This window comes from Ovis canadensis, chromosome 18, assembly GCF_042477335.2.
Source record: "Ovis canadensis isolate MfBH-ARS-UI-01 breed Bighorn chromosome 18, ARS-UI_OviCan_v2, whole genome shotgun sequence".
Taxonomy (NCBI): Eukaryota; Metazoa; Chordata; class Mammalia; order Artiodactyla; family Bovidae; genus Ovis; species Ovis canadensis.
This window is the reverse complement of record NC_091262.1, coordinates 58,094,455-58,117,992: the sequence shown is the minus strand read 5'-3', so window position 1 is coordinate 58,117,992 and position 23,538 is coordinate 58,094,455. Positions and strand designations below refer to the sequence as shown.

At 39.2% G+C, this 23,538-nt stretch overlaps 1 long non-coding RNA gene across 1 annotated transcript; it reads right to left on the bottom strand.

Moving 5' to 3' along the window:
• Positions 1-16,981: 16,981 nt before the first annotated feature.
• Positions 16,982-21,420, bottom strand: LOC138423129 (uncharacterized). Its single transcript, XR_011250140.1, has 2 exons — positions 20,246-21,420; positions 16,982-17,237 (listed from the first exon to the last, which is right to left on the bottom strand). It is a non-coding gene; the product is annotated as an uncharacterized lncRNA (long non-coding RNA).
• Positions 21,421-23,538: the final 2,118 nt, after the last annotated feature.

Below are 23,538 nucleotides of genomic sequence, written 5' to 3'. Positions count from 1 at the left end.
AAAGCCATTTATGACATCCCCGTCACCAGCTTAATACTCAGTGGTGAAAAACTGAAAGCCTTCCTGCTGTATTTGGGAACAAAACAAGGATACCCGCTCCCACCCCTTCTATTCAACATAGTAATGGAAGTCCTAGTCACAGCAATCAGATAAGAGAAAGAAAAGTATACAAAATGGAAGAGAAGAGGTAAAACTATCACTTTTTGAAGGTGACATGATACTCTCTGTAAAAACTACCCCAAAACTATTTGAACTAATAATTCAGCAAGGTAGCAAGATACAAGATTAATATACAGAAAGATGTTGCATTTCTTTACACTAATGATGTAATATCAGAAAGTAAAACAGCCCGATTTAAAATCACATCAAAAAAAGAAAATATCTAGGAATAAACTTATCCAAGAATGTTAAAGACCTATACACTGAAAACTGTAAAACACTGGTAAAAGAAATTGAAGATGATTCAAAGAAATGGAAAGATAATTCCATACTCTTGATAGGAAGAATTCATATTGTTAAAATGGTTATATTACTCAAAGCAGTCTACAGACTGGAACAACAAAAGACCTAGAATTGCCAAGGTAGTCCCAAGTTAAAAGAACAAAGCCAGAGGCATAACCCTCCCAGATGTCAGACTATATTACAAAGCTACAGGAATCAAAACAGTGTGCTATTGACACAAAAAGAAACATATAGATCCATGAAACAGAATAGAGATCCCAGAAATAAACCCATGCTTATGGTCAATTAATCTCTAACAAAGGAGGTAAGAATATACAATGGAGAAAAGAGTCTTTTCAACAAGTGCTGGGAAAGCTAAACAACTACATGTAAATCAAATAGAACACTCCCTCACAGCATATGCAAAAATAAGTTCAAAATGGTTTAAAGGCCTAAATAGAAGACATGCCAATACAGCATTGTAAATCAATTATACTTTAATAAAATAAATTAACAAAAATGAGACATGATACCAAAAAGACAGGATAATCAAAACATTCTTAGACAATTAATTATAGCAATATTTTCTTAGCTACATCTCCTAAGGCAATAGAAATAAAAGCAAAAATAAACAAATGGGGCATAAATGGTTTTTCACAGCAAAGGAAGCCATTAGCAAAGTGAAAAGATAAGGTATGGAATAAGAGAAAATATCTGCAAGCAGTGTGGCCAGTAAGGGGTTAATACCACAATTACGCAAAGAGCTCATACAGCTCAATGTTGAAAAAATAGACAACCCAATGAACAAATGGACAGAAGGTCTGAAAAGATATTTTTCCAAAGAAGATATACAGATGGCCAACAGTAATATGAAAAGATGCTCAACATCACTAATTATTAGAGAAATGCAACTCAAAACCCACAATAAGGTATCACCTCACACTAGTCAGAATAGCTATCGTCAAAAGTCTACAAATAATACATTCTAGAGAGGGTGTGGAGAAAAGGAAACCCTCCTCCAGTGTGGTAGGAATGTAAATTTGTGCAACCACTATGTGAAGCAGTATAGAATTTTCTTAAAAAGCTAAAAATAGAGCTACCTTATTATCCAGCCATCCCACTCCTGGTTATATATCCAGAAAAGACAAAAACTCTAATTTGAAAGGAGACATGCACTCTAATGTTCATAGCCACACTATTTTACAATAGCCAAGATATGGAAACAGCCCAAGTGCCCATCAATAGACAACTGGCTTAAGAAGATGTGGTATGAAATAAAATATTTATCAGAAAGAAGAATGAAATGTCATTTGTAGCAACATGGATAAACCTAGGGAATATTATTCTTAATGAAGTCAGTCACACAGAAAGACAGATGTTATAAAATATCACTTATATGTAAAATATAAAAAATAGTACAAATGAATCTATATGCAAAACAACAACAGACTCATAGAAAACAAACTTACAGTTACCAAAGGGGCAAGGAGGGGAGAAAGGATACGGTCGGAATATGGGATTAACAGATACAAACTACCATACATAAAATAGATTTAAAAAGCAAGGATTTGCTGGAGGTACAGGGGACTATATTCAATATCTTGTAATAACCGATAATGGAAAATGATCTTTAAAATATGAATATATATAATCTGGGCAAACTCTGGGAGATAGTGAAGGACAAGGAAGCCTGGCATGCTGCAGTCCATGGGGTCCCAAAGAGTCAGACATGACTTAGCAATTGAACAACAACTGATTATTTTGCTGTACAGCTGAAACTAACACAATATTGTAAATCAATTATACTTCAAAAGACTCTCCTTTGACAGTACCCTTGGTTAGGTATCTTCTTTTCTTGTCACAGACAAGCTTCTTGAAAGAGAAGCTTTTCAGCTTCTACTCTGTGTTGCGTAATGTTCTCTGGGAGACTTTGACACACAGATTTGCATGCAGGTGGCCACTCTTAGAAACTGCCCTGGGAGTGGGATGAAGGAGACAGGACTAGCAATGTGGTTTCATATTGACATCATTCAGTTCTAGGGAACTCAAGCTGGGATGACCTGAACTGAGGCAAAGAGGACAGGCCTTTGCAATCCCACATCAATCTGTCACTGCATGCACATGATAGGTGCATAGACTTGGGTAAGTTAGTTTCCTTTGATAGAGGGTCATTCTTGGAGAGGGATTTGGCCATGGCCACCAGCAGGCAACAGTTCTGATGGCTGGGGGAGTCAGTGCTTCATTCCCAGGAGGGCTTTGGGGGGGCGCAGCCTAGAACACACTGTGTGCTCACTACCTGGTCTTCTCTAACCTGGCTTTCTCTCTCTTGAGCTCCAGACTCTGTCAACGTTCAACTGCGTGTTGGAGATTTCCATATGGACATCTCTTAAGAGCTGGTGAAACTCTTCAAAATGGGATTCTCACCTCCTACCTCTCCACACACTCCTTCCTTAGGGGTTGTTTGTTTTGGTAAATAGAAGACAGGAGCTAACTTGTGAGATAAAGTCCCTCTTTTTCTTTCTGTGGATTGCTTCGGGTTATGTTTGTACTTTGTAGCTCTTGTAAGGAGTCTTGTGTGCTAAAAAAAAAAAAAATGTACTGAGTGACCCGCTGTCTCCCTTTCTATGTTCTGTCATGAACCAGGATCCAGGGTGGCCGTGCAGCACACCGTCACTGCGTAGCTGTCCTGGTTCGCTTCCCTTTCCTCATCCTCAGTTCTTTGGGCTTGCATCTGGCAAATCAATGCTGCGACCTTAACTCTGGTCTCAGGCCTTGCATTTTGAGGAGCTGGGAAAAGATACCACCTTTCCCCTAATGTCCTATTTCCAGTGGTTATATCAATTCTAACTTCTAAGTAACTCTTCAGTCTATCCTTTCTTCAACACCTCCACTGCCACTGCCCTAAATCAGGCACTGTGAAGTCCACCTGGATCATGACAACAGCCTCCTAATTGTTCTCCAGGCATGCTTTCCTATACGCTATGCCCTGCTCAGTAGCCTGACACTTAGTAAGAACTTAATAGATGCTGGTTGTAGGAGTGAGGGAATAAGTGAACAGGTGTATCACAGGGTGCTGCGTATTGTAACTGGGCTACCTCAGAAAAGAAAACATTGATGCATATTAAGAAGAGCTTTTCCTAGCTCGTGATAGCCCACACACTTCCTTTCTTCTTCTAAGCTATTCTTCCATGATTTCATGAGTTCTTAGGAACTACATGTGAAGATCTTTGAGCTGTGCTGTGTGGTGTTGGAGAAGACTCTTGAGAGTCCCTTGGACTACAAGATCTAACCAGTCCATTCTAAAGGAGATCAGTCCTGGGTGTTTTTTGGAAGGAATGATGCTAAAGCTGAAACTCCAGTACTTTGGCCACCTTATGCAAAGAGTTGACTCATTGGAAAAGACTGATGCTGGGAGGGATTGGAGGCAGGAGGAGAAGGGGACGACAGAGGATGAGATGGCTGGATGGCATCACCAACTCGATGGATGTGAGTTTGAGTGAACTCTGGGAGTTGGTGATGGACAGGGAGGCCTGGCGTGCTGCAATTCATGAGGTTGCACGACTGAGCAACTGAACTGAAGGAACATATTAAGCACAAAATAAGTTTCAGCTATCATATCATCCTCATTATTATCAGCTCTTGAATTTTTTTCTGTTTCCTTTCCCCCTTCTTCTGAGGGTTAAAATAATTTTAAAGTATTTCATTCAAAATTGAATAAATTCCATTTTTTGTATCAATTTTGTTTCTCCAAATACAATAGAAATCTTAAGTGGTCATCAACCTAAAAACTGGTACTGTTGAAAGAATTATTTAGTATTTGTGCAATATATTTTTGTGGATACAAAATGGAACTTAAACCTTGAGATTTAAAAATTATTCTTCAATTTAGAAAAGTTAAAAATAAATCTACTTTTCCTGAAATGTTCAAGTTCAAATTACAATTCTTATTTTATTATAAACATAATAAATCCAGGGGGGTTATTTGATTATCTGACTGAGTAGCTGAACAGGCCAAATTGCCTTAAACTGTTTGTCTTGTTTACATCTTAATTTATGGAATTCCCTTGAACATTTTAGGCTGCATTTATAATTGACTAAATCTCTTTTTTTTAAGGCACTTTGACTGCCTAACCTACCTATCCAAACCTTCCCATTCTAATAAATCTAATTAAATTAATGAATGTGGTGCTCTCAAGTTAATTATATACACTCCAATTTTGTTTACAAACTGCATAATATTCTTTATTTTTCAATTGAAGATCTAAGTCTAAAATTAACTCAGTTATATGTTTTAAGTCCATGGGATTGTAAAGAGTTGGACACGACTAAGCACTGAAAAACAAATACATTTTAAGTTAGAATGAAAGTCCAAATCTATCAAATTTCCTGAAATTTCTTAGAAGTGCCAAATACTTAAAATATAAAATATACAGAGATCATTCCTAACTGTCTGAAAAAAACCATTAACAACATGGTTTGGTTTATTTCGTCTCCTCTATAATTTTAAACATTCCAGAGTTGACAATTTTTACTGTTTCAAGCAAGGTTGTGTTGCTTTTGACTGAGAGTTTTGGCTGGGAAACAGTTGTAAGTTCTGAATGCCAGGATGCCCTGCCCATGCACCGAAAGAGATGCTGCTGCTACTAAGTTGCCTCAGTTGTGTCTGACTCTGTGCAACCCCAGAGACGGCAGCCCATCAGGCTCCCTTGTCCCTGGGATCCTCCAGGCAAGAACACTGGAGTGGGTTGCCATTTCCTTCTCCAGTGCATGAAAGTGAAAAGTAAAGGGAAGTCGCTCAGTCGTGTCCGACTCTTAGCGACCCCATGGACTGTAGCCCACCAGGCTCCTCCATCCATGGGATTCTCCAGGCAAGAGCACTGGAGTGGGGTGCCATTGCCTGAAAGAGATGCTGAGCACCTCTTAAATAGTCACAGTGATAACAAGTGACTCCTTATATATGTTCTACAAATAGGGCTATTTTCACAGCTGACCTTCTGGTTTCAAATTAGACCTTTAGTGAATTCTTTCTTCTGATTTAAGCCTGCAGCTCTGGCTAGTTTACCTCCTGATTGGAATTAATTAATCTGTTTACCACTGGTTAATTTGAAATTTTTTCCCATTTACTCTCATGTTTGAATATTGGCCACAATCCTAAAGATATTCATACTATCAGGCACATTCTCATCATTTGTGGGAAAGATGAAAAAAAATTACTGAGCATAATTTGTGTGCTATACACGTCAGTATATATATGTCTATATATATATAAAACTATATACTCTTCTTCACAATTGTATGATGTAGGCATAATGATGTCCATTTGACAGATAAGGAAACTGAGGCTTAGAAAATTAGGGAGTAATTTTTAAGTTTCAGAACAAGGATGCAAGCTGAGTTGTGACTCTGTAACCCACAGGCCATATTCTCTAGGGAATTTTGTGTAAGCCTCCTGAGATTTCTCGCTAGAAAATTTTGGTCACATTTGCAGAAGCCTCTTGGGATTGTCTTTTTATTATTATTTTTTGTCATGGTATAAGTGGAACATCCAATTTTAATGGAAAACAGAGTGAAAGAATTATCAAGGTATTTTGGAATGAAGTTAATCTAGGAATGCTCCCTATTTGGTGGGTTCTTTAAAAAAATTATTAATTTATGCAATTTTAAAGTTTACTTTTCATTTATAGTTATTACAAAATATTCTCTGTGTTGTACAATATATCCTCAAGTCTATTTTATACCTAATAGTTTGTACCTTCCACTCCCCTATCCCCATGTTGATTTTCTTCCTTCCTTTCTCTCCCCACTGATAACCACTGGTTTGTTCTCTACATCTGTGAGTCTATTTCTTTTTCTGTTATTTCACTATTTTGTTTTATTTTTTAGATTCCACATATAAGTGATATCATACAATATTTTTCTTTCTTTGTATGACTTACTTCACTTAGCATAATGCCATCCAAGTCCATCCATGTTACTGCAAATGGCAACATTTTGTTCTTTTTTAAAGCTGAGTAGTAGTCCATTGCACATAAATACCACATCTTCTTTATCCATTCATCTTTTGATGGACATTTAGCTTGTTTCCATGTCTTGGCAATTGTAAATAATGCTGCTATATATGCCTGGCGAGCTGCGATTCATGGGGTTGCAGAGTCGGACACGACTGAGCGACTGAACTGACTGATAAACCTTAAGGCGCATGTATCTTTTTGGATTAGGTTTTTTGTTTTTTTTTTTTAAATTTGGCATTGTCTTTTTAAAAAGTTACTTTTTCCTACTTTTTGGAACAAAGCAGTCATGAACAGTTTGGGGTTGTGGCTATGAGTTGGGGATTTGAGACTTGCTCTTCCCTTCTGTAAGGATCAAATGTTAGTGGGCCAGCTAGTGACCTCATAGCCAGAGGCCGGAGGGCTTCAAGGTAGGAGACTAGAATTCTTTAGGGCAAGTTCTTGTCTGAGGTTGTCTTGAAGTCTCAGGGCTTTCCTGTTAAGCTGGTCATTCTCAAGCTCTATACAAAAGCCAAGAACGATACCTGATAGTTTTGATTGGCTGTGGGGATGCCCAGGTGATTTCTTCCTTCCTCCTTTCCATTCTCCCTCCCTCCCTCTTTCTCTCTTTTCATTCTACCATGGTTTGATTATCAAAGCAGAAAAATTAGAAACTGACATAATGCTCTTATCTAATCTATAGACTTTCAGGACCTCCTTCAGTGAGCAGGAAATAATGGGTAGAGGAGGCTATGTTCTCTGAAGTGGCTTGCCTTCTCTGTCTACATCCTAAGGTTGAGTCACAGGTCTTGTCTTAGGGAAGGACTGGAGAAAGTGAGGCCATGAAATTCCAGGCCACTGTCAGCATCAGGGACACATCTCCTGTGTGTGCATCACAGGAGAGATGGTTATGTCCTGGAACCAACCAAAGACTTGAAGGCCTGTGGGAGTGCTTACAGATTACCTGGACTAAGAAAGAGTGTAACTTCATTTTATAGGCAGGAAATGGGCCCACAGAGTTAAGTAGCTTGCCCAAGGTCACAAACTTTGTGTCCATCAGTTCTGTATAATGTGACTTAAAAGTAGAAAACTGTTCAGAAGTAATCCATATTGAAACTCCTGCATTCAGGTTGGGTGGGTGTCATCCTGGCCAGCTGTCTACCTAATTTTAGCAAGTGCGATGGCTAGAACTTTTCTGAAATTCTCTTATCAGGGGAGCTGAAAATTTGCTTTTGCTGGTTTGTGTAGTCATTCATTCTTCCATTTTAATAATACATGTTTTCTGATTTTTTTTTTTTTTAGACTTGAGTCCTACACATACTCTTTTATCAACACAGGTTGCCTTTTTTTTTTTAAAAAAAAAATAGATTTCTGTGTAAATAATTAGGCTGGGTTTTCTTTGGCTATGTTTTAGTTTGAAGGATGCACTCTAATTAACTTAATTGGACTCCCCTGTTTTGTAAGCCTCCTAGAGCACCCATTTCTACCCAGACTAATCCAATCTATTATGTTACTATTTCCCAAACTGATAAATAATCACCAAGGGCACTTGTGATACATATTCAAACACACCCTGGCCTTGAAAACCAGACTCTCCACATGACTGAAAAGCCAAAATTTTAACAATTTAACATGGATGCAAATTCTGGAAAATGATGATTCTGTGTTAGTTTGGGGAGTTTAACTCTCTGCTGGCATCTTCATCCCAAATCCTCTTACATGTGGATTATCCCTAGGCTCTGAGAGCAATGCCAACACAACTTCTTGGTCTATAGCCAAATCATTGGAATAAATATACAGCTTCCTAACATAGGCTATTCATCAACATGCGGGTGTCTACTCTGAAAGGGAGAGGGCTCCTCAAGAAGATTAGGTATGTGTATGCCAAGTCACAATACTTTATAGTGACAGTCATTCTTCATGAAATGCAGGAGGAAATGGGTGGTCAATTCTCCATGCTGCCAGTTGGATGACAAAGGCAGTCAGTCCTTTGGTCATCAAGATTTGTTGACCAGAGCACTTAATCAAACACCAAGGCTGATTCAATGACACCAGTAGTTCGGTGTTGCCCTGAACAGACTGTCATTCCTGTTGGGACTGCTTATCATCCTGTTTGACTTCCATTCTTACCATGAGGGCTGTCTGCTTCAGCCTCTCATGAATTTACTCTTTTGATTTCCATCTCTTATCTTGGAACATCTTGCCTTTCCTTCTTTAACACTTAAAACTTAAAGAACGTGATTATTAAAGTGAATGATTACTCTGAGCAAGGCACTGTGAGGTGGTGGAGCAGGATGGAAATCTACTAAGAAAAATAAATACTTACTCAGCCAAGTTGTCGAGGCTATAAAAATGCTTAAGCAACAGTTCCTGCTCTAAAGGAACTTAAGTTCACTAGGGGCATAAGACAAATAAATAACCCTTAAAACTTGGCAATGTGAATAGCCAAGAAAAGGCAGGTATAAAGCAAACATTTTTGTTGCAGAAATTAACACAGTTTGGTACTGATGTAGGAATAGATATTAATGAACTTGAATAGTGGGTGTAGAAATAGTCCCAAGCATATAAAAATAGTTAATATTTGATAATAATCTCATTTCAAATTGGTGAGGAAAATATTGATTAATCAATAAATTATAGTGGGACACCTGTCAAGACTTCTGGAAAATAAATTCAGCTGAATCCTTACCTCACTCCTTACATCAAATTAAAAAGAGACATTAATTAGGAATTCATAATAGAATTATAAATGGCCAATAGGCAAATAAAAAATATAGTTCAATAGTAAAAGAAATGCGAACTAAAGCTTTGTTTTTGCCTATGTGGTTGAAAAATGTATTTTTTAATTGGTAAAATGCCCAGTAAGACTTGCTCTAAATGGAGTATAAATTGGTACATACTTTTAGGAACAGCTTGGCGACATCCGTTTAAAATGGAAATGTGGCTTTTCTGTGATTCAGAAAGTCTATGTTTATAAAATTACAGGTTTTACTTAAATAACTGTGAAAAGGTGTACAAGGCCATTCACTGCAGAACTATTAATTACGATATGAAATGCTGGCAAAAGCCAAAAAGGTTAAATAGATTATAGTATATTCCTATGATAGGATGCTCTGATCTGATGTGAACTGTGATGGGTATTTGCCTAACTGAAATTTTTTCAATGGAAAAATCATAAAAACTGATAGATACATAGCTTAAGCAAAATTTTCACTGAAGCTATCTAAATTTGAATTGTTCATTAATCTTTTGCTAAGACAAGGTTTCTGTGAATATGGGTTTTTGCTGAGCAGAGTTCTGTTCGCCTTGCTTGCATAAGCTACGCTTATGATGTCTCTGTTCACTGGCCCAACTTTGTCTCCTTCCACCTCAGTTAAACTGGCCTCTTCCCTGTCACTCCAGGAGGTAAACTTTTTCCTCACTGCACAGCCTCTGTACTAGTTATTCTCTCTCTTTTCCTTTTCCTGCCTCTCTGCATCAGTGGCTGTTTTTTTCTAAAAATTAATTAGTTAACTAGTTTGTTTTTTATTAAAGTAGAGTTGATGCATAATATTATATGTTATAGGTGTACAATAGAGTGATTCACAATTTTTAAAGATTAAACTTCTTAAACAGTTATTATAAAGTATTAATTACATTTTATAATATAAGATATATTATTTTAATATACAGTATATTATAAAATATATATTTTGTTGTACACTATATCCTTATAATTTATTTTATACATAATGATTTGTACCTCTTAATCCCCTACCCTATATTTTGCTTCCCCACTTCCCTCTCCCCACTGCTAACTACTAGTTTGTTCTCTATATCTGAGAGCCTATTTCTTTTTTGTTATATCCACTAGTTTGCTGTAATGTTTTGGATTCCACATAAAAGTGATATCATACTGTATTTGTCTTTCTCTGTCTGACTTATAGCACTTTACTTAAAACCCTCCAAGTCCATCCATGTTATTGCAAATGACAAAATTCCATCCTTTTTAATGACCGAGTAGTATTCCATTGTATATTATGTACCACATCTTTTTAATCCATTCATCTGTTGATAGACACTTACTTTGCTTCCATATATTGGTGATTGTAAATAAGGCTACTATGAAATGCTGCTATGAATGAAGTACATTTATCTTTTCACATTAGTGTTTTTGTTTTTTTTTCCCCAGATATATAATGGATGGCTCTTCTTCATATTTTCAATTTCAATCTAAATGTCACTTCAAGGTCAGCTTCTTTGATGACCCTCCTATATTGCAGTTAGGACAATTTTCCTTGCGAGTAACAGAGATTTTAGTTTGAATTGACTTATAAAAAGGAGGTTTATTGTCTCACATAACTAAATGATGTGTCGTAGATCTGGCTACAATTCAAGCAAAATGAAGGTCTGTTTTCCATTTTTTACTCTATTTCCTTAAAGTCAGCATGGTTCTTCTCTTCTTCCCAGAGCCTGTTAACAACTCATCTAGAGTCTGGAAATTGAGTCAAAAATACACATTGGCCTAATAATTCTGATATGGGTCTTGTGCTTATTTATCTTAGGTCATTTTTGCAGAAGCAGAATCCAAGTTAGTGATTCAGGTGATAAGAGCTCTTTGAGAAATACCTGTGAGATATCAAGTACTTTTCTAACTACAGTAGTATAAAACTAGAAATCAGTAACAGAGGAGACACTGGAAAATGTGTGGAAATTAAACAACCAATGAGTCAAAGGAGAAATCAACAGGAAAAAAATTTTAAACTATCTTGAACCAAAGGAAATTGGAAACACAGTATACCACAACTTATGGGATGCAGCAAAATTCTAAGATGTGAGTTTATAGTGATAAAAACTTACATTAAGAAAAAAGAAAGATCTTAAGTAAAAAATCTAACTTTATACCTCAAGAAACTGGGAGAAGAACAAACTAAGCCCAAAGTTAACAGAAGCTAAGAAATAACAAAGATCAGAATAGAAATAAATGAAATAGTGACTAGAAAAACTGGCAAAACTGGAGCTGTTTTTCTCAAAAAATAAATTGAAAAAACTTTAGGTAGACTAAAAAATAAAAAAAAAGACTCAAAATCAGAAAAGACCCAAATTATTACAACTGATGCCACACAAATACAAAGGATCATTAGAGACTACTATGAACAATTCAGTTCAGTTCAGTAGCTTGGTCATGCCCGACTCTTTGCGATCCCATGGACTGCAGCGTGCCAGGCTTCCCTGTCCATCACCACTCCCAGAGCTTGCTTAAACTTATGTCCATCGAGTTGGTGATGCCATCCAGCCATCTCATCCTCTGCCATCCCCTTCTCCTCCTGTCCTCAATCTTTCCCAGCATCAGGGTCTTTTCCAATGAGCCAGTTCTTCGCATCAGGTGACCAAAGTATTGGAGCTTCAGCATCAGTCCTTCCAATGAACATTCAGGACTGATTTCCTTTAGGATTGACTGGTTGAATCTCCTTGCAGTCCAAGGGACTCTCAAGAGTCTTTTCCAACACCACAGTTCAAAAGCATCAATTTTTCAGCACTCAGCTTTCTTTATGGTCCAACTCTAACATTCATACATGAGTACTGGAAAAACCATAGCTTTGACTAGATGAATCTTTGTTGGCAATGGACAATTATATACCAAAAAATTGGACAACTTAGAAAAGATGGTTTCTATGGTTTTACATTCTTAAAACCATACAACCTATCAAGACTGACTCATGAAGAAACAGAAAATCTGAACAGACCGATAACATGAAAAAGATTGAATCAGTAATCAAAAATTCCCAACAAAGAAAAACTGTAGATCACATGGCTTTACTCATGAATTCTGCGAAACATTTAAAGAGGAATTAATATCACTCCTTCTCATACTCTTCCAAAAAACTGAAGAGGAGGGAACATTTCCAAGAGGAAATAATGGAATTTTTCTGCTTCCAGGGTGGCTCAGTGATAAAGAATTCACCTGCCAGGCAGGAGACACAGGTTTGATCCCTGGGTCAGGAAGATCCCCTGGAGAAGGAAATGGCAACCCACTCCAGTATTCTTGCCTGGAAAATCCCACAGGCAGAGGAGCCTAGCAGGCTACAGTCCATGAGGTCGCAAAAGAGTCAGACACAACTGAGCAACTAATAGCAACAGCAGCAAGTATTCCCAGATATTTTACAAGGACAGTGTTACCCTGGTATCAAAGCCAAACAAGGATGCTATAAGAGAAGAAAACTACAGGCAACTATCCCTGATGATTATAGATGTAAAAATCCTTAACAAAATACTAGCAAACCTAATTGGTAGCACATTAAAGGGGTCATACACCATGATCAAGTGGGATTTATCCCTGAGATTCAAGGGTGGTTCAACATATGCAAATCAATAAATGGTGATGCACCACATTAACAGAATGAAGGAAAAAAATCATATAATCACCTCAATAGAGCCAGGCAAAGCATTTGATAAAATTCAACATCTTTTCATGATAAAAATCTCAATAAATTAGGTATAAAGAAGTGTACCTGAACAAATAAAGGCCATATAGGCATCATATATACAAGCCAACAGCTAACATCATACTTAGCAGTGAAATGCTGAAAGCTTTTCCTCTAAAATTAGGAAGAGAAGGATGCTCACTCTCATCACTTCTATTTAACATGGTACTAGAAGTCCTGGTCAGAGCAGTTAGACAAGAAAAAGAAGTAAAAGGCATCCAAATCAGATAGGAAAAAGTAAAATTATCTCTTTGCAGATGACATAATCTTGTATATAGAAAACGCTAAAGACTAATAAAATAATAAGCAAATTCAGTAAAGTTTCAGGGTACAAAATCAACATACAAAACTCAGTTTCATTTTTATACACTAACGATATGCTATCCAAAAAAAGAAAGCAATCCTATTTATAATAGTATCAAAAAATAAAAATAAAATACTTAGGAATAAGTGTAGCCAACAAGGAGAAAGATCTGCACATTGAAAACTATAAAATGTTGATGAAAGAAACTGAAGAAGGCACAAATAAATGGGAAGACATTCAAATGTCCTACTCTTAGTTATTGTTATATCATCCTGTTTATTTCCTTCAGAGCACTTTCCATCATCTGTAATTCTCTTGTATATTTATTTATTTATTTATTGTCTAATTACTGGAATGTAAGTCCCATGAGGATTGGAACCTTATTTCTTTTGTTCACTGTTGTAAGCTGAGAATGTATTGGCAGGTTTGGTATGAAATATATTGACTACGTTCCAGATGGAACTCTAAATGTGCAAAGGCACAGGGATAGGAAGGCAAAAAAGTGAGTGGGTAAGGAAGAGAGTCCTAGACCTGTCACTCTCAAATGAGAGTCCTGCCGGCCAGCAGCATTAACATCATCTGGGAGCTAGTTAGAAATGCAAATACTCAGGCCCCGCTCCAGACCTAATGAGGGAAGAACTCAGAAATCTGTTTACCAAACCTGCTAGGTGATTTTGAAGTACAACAAAGCTTGAGAACCACTGCTCTGGAACAATTTGACCTAAAACATGGGATTTACAATTATTTAGGACTACATTGCCATGCTAGGGCAATATACTAAATTTTAACATAGTGAGTAACCTGTATGTTCTTAGTTTCTTTTTACTTCTCTGAAATGTAATCAAGAAAAGAAAGAAAATGTCTCTTGTTTTAAGAGACATTTGAAGAGACACCTTTGTTGGTGGTTGGGAGGTAGGAGTGGATGAGGTAATGGTATTAGGATTTTTCAGGCCAAGAGGGGATATGCACCCTAAGGACACTCCTGATTATTCACATCCTTCCTCTCATCTACAACCAGCTCCTTGCCCTATACATGCAGAGTTATTTATTTTTTTTTCATTTTGACTGTGCCTCATGGCTTACAGGATCTTAGTTCCCCAACCAAGGATTAAACCCAGGTCATGGCAGTGAAAGCTCCAAGTTCTAACCACGAGAATGCCAGGAAATTCCCATTATAATTTTTAATAATCTTGTTTTTTTTTGGCATTGTTTTAATTTTTAAACATCTTACTGAATACAGTTGATTTATAGGGTTGTGTTAATTTCTGCTGTACAGCAAAGTGATTCAGTTATGTGTGTGTGTATATATATATTTTTTTCTTTGTCATATTCTTTTCCATAATGGGATATGGATATTGAATATAGTTCCCTGTACTAAACAGTAGGACCTTGTTGTTTATCCATCCTATATATATACTAGTTTACATCTGCTAATTCCAAATTTCCGGTACTTTCCTCCCCACCCTCCTCTCCTCCATAGCAACCACAAGCCTGTTCTCTTTGTCTGTGGATCTGTTTCTGTTCGGTAGATAGTTTCATTTGTGTCATATTTTAGATTCCACATATAAATGATATCATATGGTATTTGTCTTTTTCTTTTTGACTTACTTTACTTCATATAGTAACCTCTAGGTTCAGCCACATGGCTGCAAATGGCACTATTTCATTCTTTTTCATGGCTGAGTAACATTCCTGTGTGTGTGTGTGTGTGTGTGTGTGTATATGTGTATGTGTGTGTGTTTATTTCCCACCAATAGTATAAGAAGGTTCTAGTTAGTATGACCATTTTAACAGTGTTAATTCTTCCAGTATAAGAGCATGGGATATCTTTCCATTTCTTTGAATCATCTTCAGTTTCCTTTATTAGTGTTTTATAATTCTCAACATGTAAGTCTTTCACCTTGGTGAGGTTTATTCCTAAATATTTTATTTTGTTTTTGCTGCAATAAAGGGATTGTTTATTTACATTCCCTTCCTGGTATTTAACTGTTTGTATAAAAAATGCAACCAATTTTATGTTAATCTTGTTTCCTGCTACCTTGCTAAATTCATTTATCAGTTCTAGTAGTTTTTGTGGGAAATATTTGGAGTTTTCTATTTATAGTATCATGTCAACTGCAAATAATGAAAATTTTACCTCTTTGAATACCTTTTACCAATTTGAATGCATTTTTTCTTTCTCTTCTTCTTTGTCTAATTTTTGTGCCTAGGACTTCCATTGCTATGTTAAAGAGAAGTAGTGAGAGTGGACATCCTTGTCATGTTTCAGATTTTAGCAGGAAGGCTTTCATTTTTCACCATTGAGTATTATATTGGCTGTGAGTTTGTCATAAATAGCTTCTATTATGTTGAGATATGTTCCCTCTATACCCACTTTGGGGCTTCCCTTGTGGCTCAGCTAGTCAAGAATCCACTTGCAATGCGGGAAACCTGGGTTTGATCCCTGGGTCAGGAAGATCCCCTGGAGAAGGCAAAGGCTACCTACTCCAGTATTCTGGCCTAGAGAATTCCATGGATGGTATAGTCCATGGAATCACAAAGAGTTGGACACAACTGAACCACTTTCACATATCCACTTTGATAAAAGTTATTATGAATGGATGTTGACCTTTATCAAATGCTTTTTCTGCATTTCCTGAGGTGATCATGTGGTTTTTGCCTTTTCTTTTGTTGATGTGGTATGTTACCTTTATTTGTATATATTTAACCATCCTTATGACCCTGGGATGAATCCATTTTGGTTGTGGTATATAATCTTTTTTTATGTGTTGTTGAATTCAGTTTGCTAATATTTTGTTGAGAATTTTTGCATCTATATTGATCAAGGATATTGGCCTATAATTTTTTTTCTTGGTAGTGACTTTGGTTTTGGTATTAGGATGATGGAAGCTTCATAGAGTGTCTTTGGGAGTATTCTTTCTTCTTCAACATTTTGGAAGAGTTTGAGAAGGATTGGTATAAGTTTTTCTTTGTGTGGTTGGTAGAATTCACCCGTGAAACCACCTGGCCCTGGATTTTTGTTTGTAGGGCGTTTTTTAAAATTACTATTATAGAATCTATTTCACTTCTAGTGATTGGCCTGTTCAAGTTACCTATTTCTTCTTGGTTCAGTTTTGGTGGGTTGTATGTTTCTAGAAAGTTGTCCGTTTTTTCTAGGCTAGGTTGTGAAATTTGTTGGCATGTAGTTGTTCATAATATTCTCTCTTTTTTTTTTAAAAAAATTTCTGTAGTATCAGTTGTGATTTCTCCTCTTTCATTTCTTATATTGTTTATTTGGGTCTTTTCTCTTTTCTTCTTGGTGAGCCTGGCTGGAGGTTTGTCAATTTTGTTTACCCTTTCCAAGAACCAGCTCTTGGTTTTATTGATTTTTTTTCTATTGTTTTTGATTACTGTTTATTTCCTGTCTGATATTTATTATCTCCTTCCTTCTAATGACTTGAGGTTTTGTTTGTTCTTTTTCTGATTCTTTTAGGTGGTGGGCTAGGCTGTTTATTTGAGATTGTTTCTTAAAGAAGGCCCCTATTGGTATAAACTTCTCTGTAAGAACTGCTTTCGCTGTATCCCATTGATTTTGTGTGGTTGTATGTTTCATTGTCATTTGCCTCAAGATATTTTTAAATTTATTATTTGATTTCATCATTGACAGCGTAGTTGCAGAAGTGTCAGAAAGACTGCAAAGAAAAGTACAGAGATTTCACATGTATACCACCACACCCAGTTTGCCCTATTATTACATCTTATATTTGTATGGCACATTCGTCAAAATTAATAAGCCAATATTTATACACTGTTATTAACCAAAGACCATATTTATTTAGATTTCATGAGTGTTTATATAATGTCCTTTCTCCTGTTCCAGGATCCTATCCAGGATACCATGTTGCAATTAGTCATCACATCTCCTTAGGCTCCCTTTGGCCATGACAATTTCTCAGACTTCTCTTGGTTTTGATGACCTTGACAGTTTCAAGGAGTGCTGGTTGGGTATTTTGTAGAACGTCTCTCAACTTGGATCTGTCTGATGTTTTCCTCGCAAGTAGACTGGGGTTATGGTTTTGAGGAAGAAGATCACAGAGGTTAACTGTCATTTTCATCACATCAGATCAAAGGCAGATAGTATCAACATGATTTATCACTGCTGATGTTGACCTCGAGCTGGAGCCTCAGCTAGGGTAGCTGGAGAAGGAGGATGGATTTATGAATGTTACACAGGAAGGGTTTTCAGAACTTGACATTTATGTAGATTTTGGGAGGACGGTTGGAGTAGAAGGAAAAGGAGAGGGAGGAGCTGATGGTGGTGCCTTGTGCCAGGAGCCTCCCTGCATACCCAGCCAAACCCTGGTGAGAGAATAGGGTGGAGTGTCGGGCCAGGGAGGCTCAGGAAAAATGTTTGGGCATCTCTGCTCAGGCTGGGCCAAGGGTGGGGGCTTTTCTGTTTTGCTGTGGGCTGAGCTGCTGTCTTCATAGACATGGGGCTTATCCAAGGTGATCATTTCCACTCCCTGCAGCAGCATCCCCTTCCTGAACAAACACAGGAGGGCAGCTTGGAAAAGCACGAATGTGATGACTGAAGCCCTGTTCACCTTGCCTGGGTAAACACTGCCTGGGAGTCAGACATTGTTTTCCCCAGCTTTCTTAGGTGCCAGGGCCTGTGGGGAGGTGATTTCTCTCATGACGGCCACACCCCAGGTTGTTCTTTATTAGTCACAGCACATGCTTCCCTCTGCTTGGTTATGTTCCCCTGATGTTCTGCACGTCCCACCATCCAGCTGTAAGTGTTTACCCTCCCCAGGGCTGGTTGGACTGAACAACATCTCGTGCAACTCGTTCTAAAGGAACAGCTGGGAATCAGGTTTAAATTGTGGATTTTCAGCACGACTAAGTTAAAAATGCCTTAGACACTTTCGTTTATGGGTGCCAAGGAGAACAAGCAACTAGAGGAGGAAAAAGTGTGTTAGTGTGTTTCACTTAAATCAGAAGTTCCATCTCCTTCCTTCAGAAGTCACTGGTGTCCCAGTGATTTTTTTTTCACATGTGACAGCATCCTGTTTGGACATGAGGGCATTCTGTGGCTCATTCTGGCTATCAAGAAACAAAAACACAATTGCTTCTTTAAGGGGTGGAGGGATGGCATTCTTTAAACAACTGTTCCTAGGCCCAAAACTCTCTCAGAATGTCAATATCAAGTTCAGTGTCACGTGAAGGCAAGGGCTTTCATCCTTTCTACACAGCTATTTAACCCTTTATTAGGGTAAAGGAGAGCCACAGGATAAGAAATAATCTCCTCTTTCAAACAGGCTCAGTTATCAAAAGACTTTTCTTCCTGATGGAAGTGGAAGAGTGGAAGACTTTCTTCCACACTTAGCTACCTTGACCCAGGGCTCCTGTCCTGTCTTCCCAGCAGGCAGTTATCTCCACTTGATAAAAGGGGAAACAGAGGCTCAGGGAAGTTGAGTAACTTGTCCCAAATCATAGTCCTTGGCAACTTGAGCCTAGCTCTGAGTGATTGCAAAGCCTGGAATCTTCACCACTGCATTGAGCTGCTACCAAAGAGGGCAACATCCATAGAAGGGATCTCAGCAGAGGCTGGGGAGAGCAGGACCTCAGTGATGGGAGCTGGATATGCTTTCCATGGCCATCTGTACTATTCACTTGTTGTGTGACATTCAATAGCTTACTGAAATGTTCAGTATCATAGACGGCAGCTTGTGGAGCCTGGTACCCTCTCTCCGGGATTCCGCTGTCATATGGTGTTTCCCCAGCAGGCACTGGCATGCCATATTTTAGGGATGTTAAAGATTGAAAGAGGAATTTGCCAAGCGTAGGCCCCAGCATCACCATACTCAGGGAAGTCCTGGCCCAGACTGCTGGTAGCCCTGGTTTGCCAGAGGCACCCACTTCTACCATAGGGTGCAGTTAGAACAGAGGGGGCTCGGGAAGCCAGCTCTGTCCTCTGTTGTTAACAAAGGTTCTGGGTAAGCTAGCCTAGCTTTCAGGCCCACCCCTTACATAACATTTCCACTACAAGGTTGCAATTATTTTTAATTTGAATATGCAGAAAAGTACAAATGAAAAACGAATAATCACTCACATTTCTACAACCCCAAATTAGCCAGTGTTGACATATTTGCTTCTGGTTTTATTTTACATATCCATACCTTAAAAATACGCAAAACTACAGGATAGGTAACTGCATTGTTCTTTGAAACAATTAGAATCTGGAATAAGCTAAATTCCTAATGACCATTATTTCAAATCCTAATTCCTCTTCCTCCATCTAGAGATACTTTTAAGTTTGTGTGTATTCTCACAGCATTAAAAACACACATATATAAAATATAAAGAATTTTTTGCATGCATGCTTTCTCTCTATAAATGGCATAGTCTGTATCATTTTGCAACTTACTGTTCTTCATTCAGTATATTTTGAATACATTCATTTTGATACACATAGGTGTAATTTATTCCTTTTCATGGCTTTAATAGTACTCTATTTTATGAATAGGCCACATTTTATTTATGAATAAATGCACTTGAATTTTCAATGTTTTATTATGAATGATTTTAAAATAGATATACTTGTCCTCAGGAATACCACGCTGCACAGCTCTGGAAAGTTCCATTTACATCTCTGTGTATGTGACTTCCCAGAGCTGTGCAGAACACAGCCTGCCTTGCTGAACTTGGCTGTGCCAGGGTCTCCTTTATTCATTCTGTTGACAATATTTATTGAGTGCCAAGTGAATATAGGGCATTGTTCAAGGACTTTGCTTGTATTCATGTATTTATTTCTCTGAAAAGTCCTAAAATGTAGTTTTTACCATTCTTATTTTTCAAACGAGGAAAATGAGGGGAGTTGGGGACAGTCAGCGGGTTAGTTAAGGTCACATGTAAGCTGCAAAACTGGCATGGTGACTTGAACAGCTTGAATCCTGAGCCTCGGTGCTGAACATTGCATTAAAGTCTCCCTTATGTTTAACTCTCTGCTTCGTGGGTGTCTCTCTCTCAACTGTGAACCCTTGACCGCAGGGGCCATGAGAGCTACTTACAAAATAAGTATCGCCAGTGCCCAGATGTGCGGACCTTCATTGCTGCTGCTGCTGCTAAGTCACTTCAGTCGTGTCCGACTCTGTGCGACCCCATACATGGCAGCCCACCAGGCTCTCCCGTCCCTGGGATTCTCCAGGCAAGAACACTGGAGTGGGTTGCCTTTTCCTTCTCCAGTGCATGAAAGTGAAAAGTGAAAGGGAAGTCGCTCAGTAGTGTCCAACCCTCAGCGACCCCATGGACTGCAGCCTTCCAGGCTCCTCCGTCCGTGGGATTTTGAGCGGACCTTCATTAGGGGCACAGTAATGTTCCGTGAATCACTTTACTCATTGTTCAGCGCTCCTTTCCTAATTAACTTTTCTTCTTCCTTTCCTCATCTCTCTCTCTCTTCACAAGCATCCTTCTCCTGTCTCCTTGCCCATAACAAGCCTACCCCCTCGCACACGCTTTGAAAAGCGACACATCTCAGATGCACGAAGAGGAAAGCTTTTTTAACTCGCCCCAATGCGGGAAAGGTTGTTGTATCAAAGGGCAAAGGAGGACTTGAAATTTTTGCTGGGCCTCAGGAGACCCATTCCTGCAACTGTGTAGGTCCACAGCGGAACAGGAGGCTCTGCTCTGCTCATACGTTCAGGGGACAGTACTTCTAATTCCGTCCTTCAGCCGGCAGGCACGTAGGCAACTTCCTCTTATAAAGTTGGTTGTAGCAACTAAACAGGTGCAGATCTGAGGAAATGCAGGCCAACTCGAGTGAAGTCCCGGCTGCGTGTGAGATTAAATTGATAAGGGACTTCCCTCCCTTAATTTATTGGCTTCAGTCTCCCCAGTCTGCCCTGGACTCGACCCCTGCAGCTGGAGCCAAGCCCCCTTCTCTATCTACCTCGCGACCTCTCGGACAGGGTGGGAAGGGGGAGTCACCATGTCGGGCCAAACTGCGGCTCCAAGTGGGAAGGCACACAGGGACGAGGGCAAGGTCGAGTTCCCACGGAGGATCCGGTAGGGGAAAGGCGAGCTCACCCCACGTGGCTTTCAAGCGCAGGCGCCCCTCCCGCCGGGCCACAAGGGGAGCCCTCAGCCAGGAGCGCCGCGGCGGTACGTGCAGGCGGCCGGCGCTGTCGAGGGCACCCACCCGGGTTTGGGCTGCGGTCGAACGCGCTGACTCACGCTCTCGCTACGTGAGCTGCGAGCCGGCCGGGGCCCGGCAGGGCGCCAAGCTGGGGCCGCCGCCCGCCCGCGTGGTTATTTATTTATTCGGGGGCAGCTGCGCGCGCAGGCGCCGTGCGCCCTGACAGTCCCGGCCGCCGCCTGCCTGCGGAGGACTTCATCCCCCGCTGGCCCGCTTGCTGCGGAGTTTGAGCATCTTTATGACTTGATGGCTGCTCCGGGGCTGTGATCTTTGATCCCCGGCGATAGCACCCAGGGATTTCTGCTAGGAAGGGGCAACCAGGGTCACCTTAGTCTGCCCTGGCTCAGGGGCGCTTTGGGCTAGCCGTTCCTTGCTCCTGGGGGACTCCACGGGGCCCAGGCCTCTGGGTTTGCATTTTACTTAAGGAAAGAGCCATCTCTTAGTCCACGTGCTCTCTTGCACGTTTTCATCTCAGTTGATCCCTAAACAACCCTGTGACATGGAAATGATAGGAAGGGCAAGCACATGTCAATCCTGTTGACAGATGAGGAAATCAGAGCTTGTGTTTAGGTATTTTATCTGTTGACAGGAGAACGATTTACTGTAAGTTTTATATATAGAAGTACTTAGCTTTGGATAATAAGTGTTTGTGTTGGCGCAGCCTGTTTTTGCGACATCTTCTATTCTGTGTTCAATGGAAAGACGAATGAAAGTAGGAAAAGGAGGGGTGGGGGAGGATGGAGAGTTTGTATTAGTAGGTGTGAAATCTCACTATCTGCAGCTCTGGTGTCTTTTGATAGATTTAAGTAGAAACAGCTGAGCTTACAGTAAAACCAGTGTTTGTGGAGTAACTGGCCAGTTCTCAACTCCACCAAGTGAGTCCTTGGAGGTCTGCCACGGATGTGGCAGGGCCTGGAGCCCCTAGGCCTGCATCTGGGTCATGACGCCCTGGTTACACCATTGAGAGACTCGGCACAGGGCCGCTGACACCTCTGAGTTTATTTTCACGTCTTTGCGTTGCTGTGAGGCTCAAGATGAGAATGTATGTGGAGGGGTCTCCTTAACCACCATGGTCCACAGAAATGAGACATGGGTATTTTTCCTTGGTCATACAATACCAGAGATGGAGAGTGAGAGACACTGTCTACCTCCCAAAGTGTGTATCGGTCTTGTTTGCTCCTCTTGGGGTAAACCATGGAGAGCATAGTTTCTATAGAGTCAGTAGGAGCAAAATTGAGATTAATTCTCATGGAAATTCTGTCTTTAGATACCGAGTCCTAGGTTACACTACAAACACACAGCTAAGCCATTTGTGAAGAACTTTTCAGTTTTGCCTGTTTTTTCGTTGGTGGTGGTTGGGGGGGGGGGTTTGTTATGATTTCTTTTCTTTTTTTTTTTTGAAAGGGGCAGGGGGCTTGCCAAACTCTAGATTATAAAATTAACACATGCTTTCATAAAAGCAAATGAAAATATAAAGAGAAAAATCTTTTTATAATCCAACATTCATATACCAGTAATGTTAGCATTTCAGGTATATTTTTGTCTAGGTATTTAAAAATTTATTTAATATAATTGAGACCACAGTCTATGTTATATTGTTTGCCTTGTTTAAAGTTGTAGCATGTTTTCCCATGTTATTAAGCCTTTTGTAGTCAATTTTATGATTTTATGAATTTTTTTTCAACAGTTTCCCTATTGTTGGAAGTTTAGGTTGTTTCCATTTTTTCTTTTTTTTTTTTTTTTTGCCAAGCAATACTTCAGTGAATATCTTTGTGTATAAATATTTGACCACTTTATTTATTATCTCCTTAGCATGGGCTTCCTGAAGTGGAATTTTTAGGTCAAGTAACATAAACATTTTCGTGACAAGATCACATTGCTAAGTAGCAGTTTCCATGAATGTAGGGACTTTATCTGTCTTCCTTAGCACTGCATTGTCAGCATCCAGCATGGAATTGGTTCTTAATACTCACTGTCAAATCAGTGAATGAAAAATTGTCACTTGCAGCAGAACTTGCCTAGGAAATATCAAAGCTAAAGATTGTCTTTCATCCCAACTGGTTCTAATGTGCTCAGACTAATAAAGGACTGTGAACTTTAAGGGACTCTCCCTACCCCCAACCCCCAGAGCTGACAAAAGACTTTTCTCACTGGTGAATAATGGGACTT